Consider the following 15,324-nt stretch of genomic DNA (forward strand, 5'->3'; position numbering starts at 1 on the left):
GGCCTAGATTTCGAAATAAAAGAAGGTGCCCTATACGAAAAATATCTTCTGTGAAATGAGTCTTGCCATTCCGAAGCAATTAAAAACAATAAACATGTTTTTGATCAGCAAAAATCAATCGTCTGAGAATAAGATCATCAGTTTGAGCATTCAATTTCAGTTTGAAGCTTTTTTCGATTTTTTTAAAAAATATTCAAGTACCGGTACTTTACCGGTACTACCGGTACTGAGGGCTTCAGTACCGTAGTACCGGTTCTCGCCAAAAAGGGTCGATACTGCGAACCCTAAACACATGGCAATAATTTTTTTTTCTGATGGATGCATAATAGGCAAACAAAATCATCCTGCAAGATTTCCTAAACAAAACAAATTGTTTCAATAAATATCAATTTGATCGTGCTTCTAATTTTTTTCCAACCCACCAATTTCCACGACTAATCATGGAAATTTCTTGAAAACACATGGCAATAAAATTTTCTTCTTCTGATGGATACAGGATAGGCAAACCAAATCATCCTGCAAGGTTTCCTAAGCAAAAACAATTGTTTCAATAACAATCAATTTTATTGTCCTCTCAATTTTTCTAACCCACCAATTTCCACGACTGATTATGGAAATTACTTGAAAACGCAAAACAAAAAATTTCTTCTGATGGATGCAGGATAGGGAAACACAATCATTCTGTAAGGTTTCGTAAACAAATATATTTCTTTCTATAAAAATCAATTTGATCGTCCTCCCAATTTTTCCAACCCACCAGTTTCTACGACTGATCATGAACATTTCTTGAAAACACATGGCAATAAAATTTTCTTCTTCTGATTGATACAGGATACACACCAAAAAAATCTGAATTTTATCGTTGACGTAATTGCAAACATGACACAATTCAACAAACCGTAATTTGCGAAACGACAGAACATTACCGTGTTACGTTTAATTTTACATGAAACATATACTTTACATGCGTAATAACATAAAATTACATTTCCTACCATTCAGAACAAACGCTGTATGTGGAGTAAAATTGCATGAATTACGAAATTAAACGTCATATAAAATTAAAAGCAAACGTAATACTAAGTCATTTTTGATGCTCGTATATGTCAGGGTCAGGAGACGTAAATTTACACTATTTTTTCTAGGTGTGTAGGCTAACAAAATCATTCTGCAAGGTTTCCTAAGCAAAAACAATTGTTTAAATAAAAATCAATTTGATCGTCCTCCCAATTTTTCCAACCCACCAATTTCCAAGACTGATCATGGAAATTACTTGAAAACACATGGCGATAAAATTTTCTTCTTCTGATGGATGCAGAATAGGCAAACAAAATCATTCTGCAAGGTTTCCTAAGCAAAAACAACTGTATCAATAATAAGCAATTTTATTATCCTCCCAATTTTTTCAATCCACCAATTTCCACGACAGACAGACATTGAAATTTCTTGAAAACATATGGCAATAAAATTTTCTTCTTCTGATGGATACAGGATAGGCAAACAAAATCATTCTGCAAGGCTTCCTAATCAAAAACAATTGTTTTAATAAAAATCAATTTGATCGTCCTCCCAATTTTTCCAACCCATCAATTTCCACGACTGATCATGGAAATTACTTGAAAATACATGTCAATAAAATTGAGATATTGAAATAGAAAAGTGTGTGCTCACTAGCGTCGCCTTGAGGATGACATCCAATTTAATCTTTACATCATTAAATAGTCCTTATCGTCCTCGGAAACTTTACAGAAAACGTCATTTTCCTAAATTAATAAACTTTATCTAACATGAATTGGAAGTTTTAGTCTCCCTAGCGCCACCTGATGGGCGAATTCTGTAATTATCTATTCGTCGTCGGGTAGCACTCGACTCGCTGATGAATATTGCCAAAGACATCACACTTCTAAGTAATGCTCTCGAGAATCAGAAATTAAAAAAAAAATACATGCTCGCTAGCGACGCCTTGTCGATCGATTTCAATTAGTTTTGTCCATAATCGCGAAGCTCTTAACCTACTCTAAAAAATTTTCCGAGAACACAGTTATTAGACGTTTGTGAAATATTATATTCCACATTGTGCTGAATGCTGGTACGCTCACGTTAAACTTATTCAATGATAGTCGTGTTCACGAGAGGTTCGATTTATTTACTCTCTTGTATAGCACCCCTGGCGCTACAGTTTTCAATTAATTGGATACCCAATTGCTCTACTAAATTGTAGGTCTAAGTAAGCACAAAACAACTTTGCCAAATAAAGTATGGTGCTAAATGTTAACTCATACGAAATATTCGAGCCCCAATTAGCTATTACGTGGGTAGTAGGAATCAGCGTAGTAGGAGACCCGACTGTGTGTGTGTTAACTTTCCTATCTCCCACTAGCTGGTAGTGACTTACAGAAAAAAGATGTTTGCATGTATTTAAACATTCATGCAAAAAACTTGGTTCACGGATTTAGGAAGGTGTTAGCTCAATTGACTTTCCGATGACCCATTTCGTGTACAGTGCCAGAGAAGTTCCGAGGTCATCGTTCCATCAACTAGCCCCGCCTTACTGTAATGTTTGTATCAATTGGATTGTAACATTACAGTAAAACTTTCGATTCCATTTAAGCAGGAAATCGACGCGTATTTAGTATATTGGTTCAATTTGTATATATATAACATAACACATGTGTACTAGAAAACTTACCCTTTTTTGCAGTTTTCTACCTTCATTCCTATCTCCCATTTATGTCTCCTTTGACTCTCATCCACATTTCTTGAATTCCTGCTTATTTAAGAAAGAAAAGGGGAAATAATAAAAAAGAACCGATAGACTCCGTGTTTTCCTCAGCGCTTCCGTTTCTTTTAGTCTGGTGTCACTGCCTGTTGGACTTGTGTAAGTTGTTCCATTGGAGATCTCCAAGGAGCTGTAATTGGAGGAAGATCTGACTTCTATCCATAAGTATCAGATTTTCACATTAATAGATTATATGTGTGCACTACAAAGCAATCCCGTGTATAATACAACCATTTGTTCTTTGTTTATTATTGACGGAAAAATAAAGCGTTATTGTCCTATTCCCTACTGTAGGAAAATGTAAAAATGTGGAACGCTTCACGATTTTGCGTGTCATCCTTGCGCAGGGGCCATGCTAATCTTCTCTGTATCGTTCCCATTTTAGTATATGTCCAGCCGAAGCTAGGGCAGCGTAGTAGGAGACCCGACTGTATCAAAATTCAGTATGTAGATAACCTTGGAGAACTTTTTTATCATATGTGGAATTATAAAAAATCCATATCGGAAATTGAAAAAAAAAAAATCGATGAAAAATTAATTGCGCGATGAAAAAAAAAAGATTATTGCTCGAAGAGCCTAAAATTAATCAAGTGGGTACATATTTTTCTGTCTGTAGTGCTACTGCCAGTTGCTGGACGTAGTCCTGGTAGCACAATCTTCCTGACCAATACTACTGAAGCATTTTCTGTTGTTATGAAAGTGATCGATTTTGATTTCACATCCTTCGTCAGGTGACATGCAGGGAGCCATGTGGGTATTTTTTGGGATTCGGCACATTAGTAGTTAAAAATATGAGCCGGAACAATGTAAAAATGCGTGACAGATTTGTGTATTTTAACGTTGGAATATTTAAACAAATCCATTCAGTCAATCCTTTAGACGTAATCAGAGAGAATGGTTTTATGGTAGTTCAAACCACGCATATCATTTACAATTCACGATTAATCGTATCTTTTCTATAAATCGTTTTAAGTCAATGGGAGTTTAGTTAGTAAAATGATTAGAGAGAGAGAGCCAAATAAAAGTTTTTCAAAAAATGAACGGAAAAAATCAGTTCTCAGTATTTCCTAATTTCAATAAACTTTAACATTCAATAAAGTGATAAAATATTATCAAGTTATTCATTTTCAATCGTCCTGGTCGGGACTATTGATTGATTCATAAATGAAATACGATGCGACCGTTATCAAATATACTTCCTAAAAAACTCAAATTTCCATGGCGTAATAACGCTATGGACACAAAAAAAAAGTTGTTGCATTCAGCGTGATTTTCGTGACACTTACTCTTGAATCTCAATAAAACAAATGAAAAAGAAATATTATCAAAACAAATACATTATTTTGGTGTACAATCCCGCAAAATGTGTCACTTAAAAATTTTTATATTCAAATAGCAGTATAATAATTATTCCATGAGAATCTGAGGAAACTTTGCTAAGATTTCTTGCATTTCTGAAAACACGAAAACACATCAGTGTTCAAAAATGTTTCAAAACAGTAAAGTCCAGTATGGAAATTAATTATAGGCAACCAAAAAATACGTTCGTTGGTATTTGTAGAATGTCGAAAATATTTGCTTCAACAATTAAAAATTTCGTCAGGTTTTCATGAATGCTGTGTGAAAATCGGTTTCTGAGAAATAAAAACAAATTTTACAAATAATTGTGACAAGTGATAAATGATGGAAATACCAAATAATTTTCAATTTGGCAAGCCTCAATTATTGTTTGGAATAAAGCAAAAGATGTTTTTAAATATGTGTTATCAATTCAACACAAAACCGTTAGTTTCAAACATTCATCAGTTTCAAAATCATCAAATATCAACATAAAAATTCATTTGATAACATAGAAAATGTTTTTCCATTATTTGTGTATAAAGGTAAAATAGCATCGCGGTTTTTTTCAGTCTCGTAAAATCATAAAAAATAGATTTCCCAAGAGTTTCGAAAATCATCAAGTTTCAATGGAGAAATTTATTTGAAATCATTTTCAACTATTTCTACATTCAGAATTACTCAAAAATAGTTGTGCTAAACGCATTCGACATTTCGAGCTTTCGTAGCGCGCCATCTGCATCAACCCAGGGATAACTTTTAGTAAACTTTTTTTCTTTTCGTTTCTTTCGACGCTGTTTCACGTGCGACGGTACACTGCGTATCGCGAGGAAAATTGAAAAACGCTGTTTTGAAGATTTCCAAAACGATGTTTTCTTTGTACCATCAGATTCCTTGGTTTCTAACGAATCTGTACATATGCTACACTTGGGTAGTTTTGTAGGGAATATCGTAGAAACAGCAGGTTAAAAATATTGTTCCACTTTTGCGCACCTATACATACAAATTTTACTTTGCTTGTGTATGTGCGGGTGGAAAAACTGCTTCTAGTAAAATAGAAATTTTTCAATGAAAAGCGGAAAATATTGAAAATCGGAGAAAATCACGTACTAGAAAAATCAAAATTTTGAATACATGATTGCAAAAACTGTGTGCTTTTACAGCCGGAAAAAGCACACAGTTTTCCGAGTTGGAAAATTTTGAATTTTCCTTTTTGGTCAATTCATAGTAAAAACAATTATATAGGTCGTGATTTTTTTTCTTTTTCATATTTTGTCATTTTCTTTGAAAATAAAATAAAAAACCACAAAAAACACGAAAAATGGCGGATTGCCCGACGGGGGCCTTAAATAAAGTTTTTGGCGTACAAGTAAATTGCCTATGTAAGAAGACAGTGAGATTTGGTGTGATATCAGGACATCCTAAACACTGCCTGCTGACCGTCAATCGAAATACTCGGCTTGATCTATTCCTTGCTCACTGATGGACTGCGGCACCGTGTCATAACGTCCGAGGTCATATCGTCCGAAAGGTGGTGCGTCATAACGTCCGGGACATTTTGACGCACAATAATGCGTCAAAAGATCCGAAACCATTGTTGTGTCACAGCGTCCGAAAGAGGTGCTGCGTCATAACGTCCGGGGCATTATGACGCACACTGATATTGGGATATTATGACGCAGTGGTATTGCGTCATAAAGTCCGGGATAATATGACGTAGGGGAACATGGGGAGACTTGACCAAGCGCAAAATTCTATTTTCGGCTATGGCGTCTCCTATTCGATTCTTAATTTTTTTTTCAAAAATATTTTTATACTTGTTTCGATTCCTTAAGGTAATTTTGAAAGTTTGGAGTAAAAATCCTTTCCTTGCAGAAAATATTACGTGATTAATAAATTTGCATTAAATTATGTAATTTTTTATCAAACTTTGTATGGACATATCTACTCGACTACTAATTAATATTAAAGGACTAATATACCCTCTTAATCCTTGTGAAGCAGTGAAATGATTTTACATAAACTGGAACATTGGAATAGTTATAACTAGAATTCGCATGAAATTGAACGCAATAACTAATGTTGGGGAGACTTGACCAAGATTTTATGGGGAGACTTGACCAAGTGGCGATCAGCTGAAGAAAAATACAAAATTCCTAATATTTATTATGCTTTGGTACCTACTGTTAATGTTAATCACGCCATAAAAAAAAACCCACCCCAAACATAAGTCTTTATATTTTAAAATTTGTAAGCAAAGTTAGCAATAGTGGGACTGATTTCGTGACGTGTGAACATGCAATGCAAGCAGTACAGTTAATCCTTAAAAAGAAATGCATTTAAAAAAATCAAAATTTATCAAATGCAACTCTTTTATATTTTTACTGCTACCTAAGGATCTCGACAATAGGGAAAAAATAAGTACAGTATGTTTAATGTCATTATTTTTTGTTATGATTTTTCAAAATTCTCTTGGTCAAGTCTCCCCACGCCTTGGTCAAGTCTCCCCGCAATGGGGAGACTTGACCAGAAAAAATGATCACAGAAAAACTTTTGTAACTTTTCAAAAATTAAATTAAAAATTCTGCAAAAAATCATGAAGACGCGCAATAACTTTGCGCATTATATCTGAATGATTTTTGGGGGATTGAAGGCTTTTTTAGAGATTTATGCAGTTTTAGCTGAAAACCTGGTCAAGTCTCCCCATGTTCCCCTACTCATAGTTTCGGATATTATGACGCATAGGCACTGCGTCACAACGTCCCGGGTCATAAAGTCCCAAAAAGGGGTGCGTCATAACGTCTGGTACATTGTGACGCACAAGAGGTGTGTCATAGTATCCGAAAATAAATGTGCGTCATAAAGTCCGAGACCTTATGACGCATATCCGTTTTCGGATGTTATGGTGTACTCATTGTGCGTCATAATATCCCGGATGTTATGACGCAATGTCGTTTTCGGATCGTATGTCGCAAAGGACATGTTGGGCACTGTGACGCACTTATAGTGCCGGATATTATGACGCACAGGTACTGCATCATAATGTCCCAGGTCATATTGTCTCAAAATAATGTGCGTCACAGAGTCCAGGGTATCGACTGGGGCATAAGATCCGAAATCGAATGTGCGTTGTAACGTCCGGGATATTATGACGCACAAGGGATGCGTCATAAGACCCGAAAATGAATGTGCGGCATAACATCCGGAACATAATGGCGCACATCCGTTTTCGGATGTTATGACCCAGCCTGATGCGTCATAATGTCCCAGACGTTATGACGCACCACTCTTCGGACGTTACGACACAGTGCCATGGACTGCTGCATGTGCCACTACTGAGCGATCAATTCAGTTGCATGACTGCCCGTGCCAATCATCTCATGTATTTCCCAACCTTGCTCGATCCGGTCACAACAAATGGTTTGCACAAATTTGCATGACATCTTCATAGAGATTTTCGAAAAACTGGTATACGAGAAAGTGTGTGAAAATCGAGATAAAGTTTCTCCATACGTTGTACAAGGGACAAAAATCCGAGCAATGAGCGCACTGAGCTTTGAAATACTTTAGCGGCCAAACCGTTAATCCAAACCTCCTGAAATTTTGTCAAATAACTATTCAAATACTGTACCATAAAACAAAAAGTAGCTTTGAAACGAAATTAAAAAGTACATTTTTTGACTTTTTTCCGCCTCGGCATCAATGTTAGATTTTTCATAATTTAACATTTTTCCATGTTTGTAAATAAGTTGAATAGGGTTTTCTCTAAATGTAAAAAAAAACTATTGTTGATGCCTGAACATACCGAGAAATACTAAAAAAATCTAAATCTAAATTTAAACTAACCTAAGCCTAATAGAAATAAATAAATACCTAAAATAATCAACCGCTAAACAGAAAAGTGCGCCATTTTCCTAATGTGCACAAAATCCCGCAATGCAGCATAAACTGCGATAGCAAGACCGTACCGATCGATCAGACACCACACCAGTAAACAGAAAAAATGATCGCTGCTCCGTGTGAGACGGAATAGGAAAAGTAGCTGACAACGGCAGTGAACAACAATATCTCCATCAAGACGGTACGGTGCGTGTGTACTCCTGTAAAATTAGTCGTCGCGAGTGTACAAAATAACGAATATTTCACCGCAAATTATACTCCCGGAAACTGCAAGTGCAGTTTTGTGCGAACTGTAAGGCGTATGTATACAGTGAATTTGAGGCCCAGTAGAGGCGAAGAAAAGAAGAGAACCCCAAGTGCAGTTAGAAAAACGCTGCAAGGCAGCATAACCAGTCGAAGAAGGGTGAAAAACAGACCGTAGTAGTGCAAGGTGCAATTTAATAAAACGACCATCCTGGGCCGTCTCGAAAGGAGACAAGGGGAAAATCCTTCGAACCCGGAACCCCATGTAAGTTGCCTCATCAACTATATTCATACCACTGTTGTTCAAACGAAAATGTCTTTTTAGTTAATATTCCGATTAAGGTCAAACTGAAACGTTATTTGCTGGGTCTAGCGATTTGCTCGATGTAAGCACGGCCGTCTTAAGACCATTCGGGCACAACTGAGCTGAGGGACTCTATAATTGAACAGGTATAAACTGCTGTAAAGTAGGATGATCAAACAATGATCCCTAACATAAGGAAGCCATCTATGCCACCTTTGGATTTTTCTTTTTCAAATTCCAAACCGTTCAACCATGTGAAAGTATTGAAATACTGTAGGAATTAAAATATATGGAGAAATTTTTTTAGGTTTCCACCACTATAGGTGGTATTGAAAATGTCCCGGTACTGTCGAAAAACGGAAGATAATTTCAATGGATCTTAAAACGATATTAGCATTTCTGACCAATCTGCCCGAATGTGGCAAAATCAGGGCCGTCTTAAGACTCCTCGGGGCCCCTGGGCAATATTGAACGAAGGGGCCCATGTGGTGCATAAATTAAAAGACGTGCCCATGGTTAATAAATTAGTACACGGTTGTCACAGAATTATATGCTGACACAAACGATTGAACTTCATCTAGGATCCATGCTTGCTCTGTTTACAGTTCGATCGTTTGTTACGTGCAAAGATAGGACCGATTGATTTTGTCACGTGCTAACCTAGCATAAGTCGCTCCAGGAGTCTTCCATAAGACCCTGTATGTAGTAATTGATGTGCAACATATTTATGGGTATAAATAACGGCTTGTCCGGAGAATACAGTCAGTTTTCAATTCGACAATCATCGAGTGTTTTTAATTAATTCTATCACCACCAATCGGGACTACGTCACCCTTATAGTTGAACAGACGTAAACAAATGAAGACTTACCTTCGATGAATATGATAAAGCGTCACATCAGAAAGTTGAAATGAACAAATAAGACATTTTGTAGTGGCAATTGTAAAGATAAGAAAACAATTGAAGGCTAGAAGTATGCATTGCGTTTCTCTTAATAGCATCTGTATAATTGAATGCGCAGTTAGAAGTATACTGACAGCCCTCTTCCCTACATTTCAGAAACTGAATCGTTTTCTTGTTGGCCACGGTTTCAACGTAGCTAAAGGTAAAAAATGTATATTAGAAGCAGAGTTAAAAATAATCGAAGCTCTTTTTGACGGCTGAAAATGAACCTGTTGCGACTCGCGGTGAATAGAAAAAATATTCATTCAACTATCCATCTTATTCATTCAGTTGAATATCGTACAATATATTCATTCCATTAATTATCTAGGAAAATGTTGTTAAATGCCGATAAAGCATATGAAACAACAATCATCCGTTACACTGTGCCAGGGCCTACTTTGATGCGTTTGATTCGTTGCTGCACGGTCGCTTCGTGTAATAATCAGAGCCGAATGAAAATCTGCATGGATGAATGGGCGGTTTGTTCGTTTGACGTTTTCAGCTGCGTCACTGAATATTGAAAATGAATGCGGCTGAATATGATCAATTTTCATCCAAAGAATTTGAATATTTTTAACTCTGATTAGAAGTACACATGATATAAACTACATTACTACCGTTCAGTTTGATGCGTTTTTAATTTCGGTCTGAGCTAATTGAAATCAGAAGTGTGTGTTCCGAGGGTTCGTTTATCCGTTCCATTTGACCATGCACTATAATAAAGCTGTTATAACACTATGACAATCTACGAAATCTAAGTAATAAAAAAGAAAATATATCTTGGTTACGTCACAACACGAAAATACGAAAAATACGAATATATTTCACAAAAATTAGATTTTTATTTTGCAAACATCGGAGCTTACAAAAGTGCTATTCTTACCATACTGAACGTGATCAACACCACGTTTCTGATGTGATGAAACTAGACACAATGTGGCTTCAGAAAAGTCACATTTATATATATATATATATATATATATATATATATATATATATATATATATATATATATATATATATATATATATATATATATATATATATATATATATATATATATATATATATATATACATATATATATATATATATATATATATATATATATATATATATATATATATATATATATATATATATATATATATATATATATATATATATATATATATATATATATATATATATATATATATGCATTCATCGTTCGACTTGCGCTCGGATAAGACGTGTGCTAGTGCTTTTGCAGTTGCCTTCCCCGGCTCAGTTTTTATTGTGTCCAGTGCTCAGTGCAGTGTCAAAGCCAGTTGTGATTGCTAGGCCTTTGTTTCGAAAACAAAGTGTGTCGGGCTTGTATTGTCAGACAGTCCCAGCGAAGGTCATCGGCATCGAAAAGATAAGTACCTGTTTCCCTTCTACTATTATTTTCTGTTTTGCCCTTGATACATTCCGTTACTGCTCTTTTTATCGTTCTTTGCGCGAAGTGCGGATCTTGCGCTAAAATGTCCCTCGACGGTCAGCCCACCGATGATAATATGGATGATGAAACATCCCCTGATAAGCCTCCTACCAAACCCCCTCGCCTAAAAGCATACCCAGAGAACTCGACTGGGCCATTTGTGGTCTACTTCCGGACCACCAAAAAATCATTTGATATTTTGAAAATATCACGTGATCTGACAGAGCATTACTCGGCCGTGACTCAGATTACAAGGGTTCGCGCGAATAAGTTAAAAATTGTTGCTAGCGACCTCGCACAGGCAAACGGGATTGCTTCCTGTACCCGCTTTACGCAGCACTATAGGGTTTATGTACCGTGTGTAGATGTAGAGGTCGACATGGTCATAACCGAGGCGAGTTTGACATGCGAGGACGTGCTGAAGTATGGGGCTGGCTGTTTTAAAAACCCCCTGCTAAAGCCGGTGAAAATATTAGGCTGCAAGAAATTGCACACGCTCGCTGGAAATAAAGAATCCTATATACCATCATCCTCGCTTCGGGTGACTTTCGCCGGATCGTCTCTTCCAAATTACGTCCTTCTGGATAGGGCTCGCCTGCCTGTACGCCTGTTTGTACCGCGGGTAATGAACTGCAACAACTGCAAACAGTTGGGCCACACAGCCACCTATTGTGGCAATAAAAAACGATGTGGCAAGTGCGGTGGAGAGCATGAGGATGACTCTTGTGACAAAGACACTGCAAAGTGTGTTTACTGCGGGGGCCTTCCGCATGCTCTTAAATCATACCCTGCGTACAAACAGCGCGGGGATAAAATTAAGCGCTCCCTCAAGGAACGCTCGAAGCGTTCTTATGCAGAAATGTTAAAGAATGCTTCGCCATCTGTCCTTTCCGAAAACTCCTGACTAATGGAATTTTCTGACATCGTGGACTTCATTTTCACAGCTTTCAATGTTACCGATCCTCTTAAAAGCCTTCTGATACGTTTTCTCCCTATAGTGCAAACATTTTTGAAGCAGTTGACTACTAAATAGCCGCTACTTGCAGCGATCGTATCCTTCGATGGCATCGAACGAGGTCACTGATTCGATCACTGTTCTAAAGTGGAACAGCAGAAGTATCCACCCGAAAATCGATTCTTTTAAATTTTTACTAAATAGTTTAAAATGTGATGTTTTCGCATTATGTGAAACTTGGTTAACTTCCGATATAAATCTCAACTTCCACGACTTTAATATAATTCACCTGGATCGAGAAAACCCTTATAGAGGAGTACTTTTGGGGATTAAAAAGAGCTATTCTTTCAACCGAATTAACCTCCCTTCGACACCAGGCATTGAAGTTGTCGCTTGTGAAATAAGGATCAAAAGCAAATACCTTAGCATTGCTTCCATCTACATTCCTCCTAGAGCGTCGGTAGGGAACCGAACGCTTTGTAATATCACGGAATTCCTACCGGCACCGCGGCTAGTTCTAGGAGGCTTTAACTCGCACGGTACGGTATGGGGTGGTCTTCACGATGATAACAGATCAACATTAATCCAAGATCTTTGCGACAATTTCAACATGACCATCTTAAACACGGTAGAAATGACACGGATTCCTACACCACCAGCACGCGCAAGCGCGTTGGATTTATCCCTATGCTCGACTTCGATACAGTTAGATTGCACGTGGAAGGTGATCGCTGATCCCCACGGTAGCGACCATTTGCCTATCGTAATTTCAATTGCCAACGGTTCAAGACCATCAGAAACAATCAATGTCTCTTATGACCTCACACGGAACATAGATTGGAAGAGTTACGCGACCGCGATATCCGCTAAAATCGAATCCATTCAAGAACTTCCTCCGGAGGAAGAGTACAGGTTTTTGGCTGGCTTGATTCTCGACAGTGTGAATCAAGCTCAGACTAAACCAGTACCGGGCACGAACACCTTCGGACGATCTCCCACCGCTTGGTGGGACAAAGAGTGATCAGAACTGTACGCGGAAAAGTTCACTGCGTATAAAGCCTTCCGGAACGACGGGTTACCCGATAGCTATCGACAATACGCGTCGCTAGAAAAGCGAATGAAGTGTTTGATGAAAGCCAAGAAACGCAATTATTGGCGTCGGTTCGTCGACGGGTTAACGAGAGAAACAGCGATGAGCACTCTTTGGGGTATGGCTCGACGTATGCGTAACCGAAACAGTATCAACGAGAACGTGGAATATTCAAACCGATGGATATTCGCCTTCGCCAAGAAGATCTGTCCGGATTCTGTCCCGGTACAGAAAACATACCACGCCGCGTCTTCTCACGATACCGCGAACGAAACACCGTTTTCGATGGTGTAGTTCTCACTTGCCCTCTTATCGTGCAACAATAACGCCCCGGGGTTAGACAGCATAAAATTCAACTTGTTGAAGAATCTGCCTGATTCTGCTAAAAGGCGTTTGCTGAATTTATTTAACAAGTTCCTTGAGAGTAACATTGTACCTCATGACTGGAGGCAAGTGAAGTTCATCGCCATCGCAAAACCGGAAAAACCAGCCTCCGACCACAACTCGTACCGACCGATTGCAATGCTTTCCTGTATCCGGAAGTTGTTCGAGAAAATGATCTTGTTTCGCCTCGACAATTGGGTTGAAGCAAATGGCTTACTGTAAGATACACAATTTGGCTTCCGCAAAGGCAAAGGGACGAACGATTGCCTTGCGTTGCTCTCAACAGAAATTCAAATGGCCTATGGTAGTAAAGAGCAGATGGCATCAGTTTTTTTGGATATTAAGGGGGCTTTTGACTCAGTTTCTATCAATGTTCTTTCAGAGAAGCTGCACCAGCATGGTCTTTCGCCGATTTTAAATAACTTTTTGCTAAACCTGTTGTCTGAGAAGCACATGCATTTTTCGCATGGCGATTTAACAACATCGCGATTTAGCTACATGGGTCTTCCCTAGGGCTCATGTCTAAGTCCCCTACTCTACAATTTTTACGTGAATGACATTGACGATTGTCTTGCTAATTTATGCACGCTAAGGCAACTTGCAGACGACGGAGTGGTCTCTGCTACAGGGCCCAAAGCTGCCGATTTGCAAGGACCATTACAAGATACTTTGGACAATTTGTCTGCTTGGGCTCTTCAGCTGGGTATCGAGTTCTCCATGGAGAAAACTGAGCTGGTCGTCTTTTCTAGGAAGCGTGAGTCGGCGCAACTCCAGCTTCTACTCATGGGTATAACGATCAATCAGGTCTTCACATTTAAATATCTCGGGGTCTGGTTCGACTCTAAAGGTACCTGGGGATGTCACATTAGGTATCTGAAGCAGAAATTCCAACAAAGGATCAACAACAACAATAACTGGAACATGGTGGGGTGCCCACCCAGGAGACCTAATTAGGTTGTATCAAACAACGATACTGTCGGTAATGGAATACGGATGCTTCTGCTTTGGCTCCGCCACGAACATACATTTCATCAAACTCGAAAGAATTCAGTATCGTTGTTTGCGTATCGCCTTAGGGTGCATGCAGTCGACCCATACGATGAGTCTCGAAGTACTGTCGGGCGTTCGCCCGTTGAAAAATCGATTTTGGGAACTCTCATATCGATTGCTCTTTCGATGCGATATCTTGAATCCGTTGGTGATTGAAAACTTCGAAAGACTCGTCGAGCTTAATTCTCAAACCCGTTTTATGTCCGACTACATGGCACAGAGCATCAATCCTTCTTCGTATAATCCCAACCATGTCCGTTTTCTAGATACTTATGATTCTACTGTATTCTTTGACACATCCATGAAGGAAGAGATCCGTGGAATCCCGGACCATATACGCCCACAAGTGATCCCCAATATATTTTATAAGAAATTCCGAGAAGTCGACTGTGACAAAATGTTCTACACTGGCTTCGGTATCTTCAATAATACTATCACCGCTTCATTCAAGCTCAATGATCCCGCTTCAGTTTACGTCGCAGAATTAGCTGCTATTCAGTACACCCTTGGAATTGTCGACACTCTGCCCACAGATCACTACTTCATCATCTCGGACAGCCTCAGCTCTATCGAGGCTCCTCGTGCGATGAAGCCCAAAAAACAATTCCCGTATTTTCTGGGGAAGATACGGGAGTCCTTGTATACGATATCTGAAAAATCTTACCAGATTACCTTTGTTTGGGTCCCCTCTCATTGCTCTATCCCGGGCAATGAAAAGGCCGATTCATTAGCAAAGGTGGGCGCATTAAATAGTGACATATACGAAAGACCAATCTGCTTCAACGAATTTTTTAGTATTTGTCGTCAGAGGACACTCAACAGTTGGCAAACCTCGTGGAGCAATGGTGAACTTGGACGATGGCTACATTCCATT

The 15,324-nt window shown here is 38.3% G+C and overlaps 1 protein-coding gene and 1 non-coding gene across 7 annotated transcripts in view; both read right to left on the reverse strand.

The window, feature by feature from the left end:
* Nucleotides 1-15,324, reverse strand: part of LOC131688806 (muscle calcium channel subunit alpha-1) — a 1,302,489-nt gene that overhangs the window by 843,445 nt on the left and 443,720 nt on the right. The gene's annotated exons all lie outside the window — the stretch shown is intronic.
* Nucleotides 3,082-3,188, reverse strand: LOC131694356 (U6 spliceosomal RNA). Its single transcript, XR_009306470.1, has one exon. It is a non-coding gene; the product is annotated as a U6 spliceosomal RNA (small nuclear RNA).

The sequence above is a fragment of the Topomyia yanbarensis genome, chromosome 3 (assembly GCF_030247195.1).
Source record: "Topomyia yanbarensis strain Yona2022 chromosome 3, ASM3024719v1, whole genome shotgun sequence".
In the NCBI taxonomy this organism is placed as follows: Eukaryota; Metazoa; Arthropoda; class Insecta; order Diptera; family Culicidae; genus Topomyia; species Topomyia yanbarensis.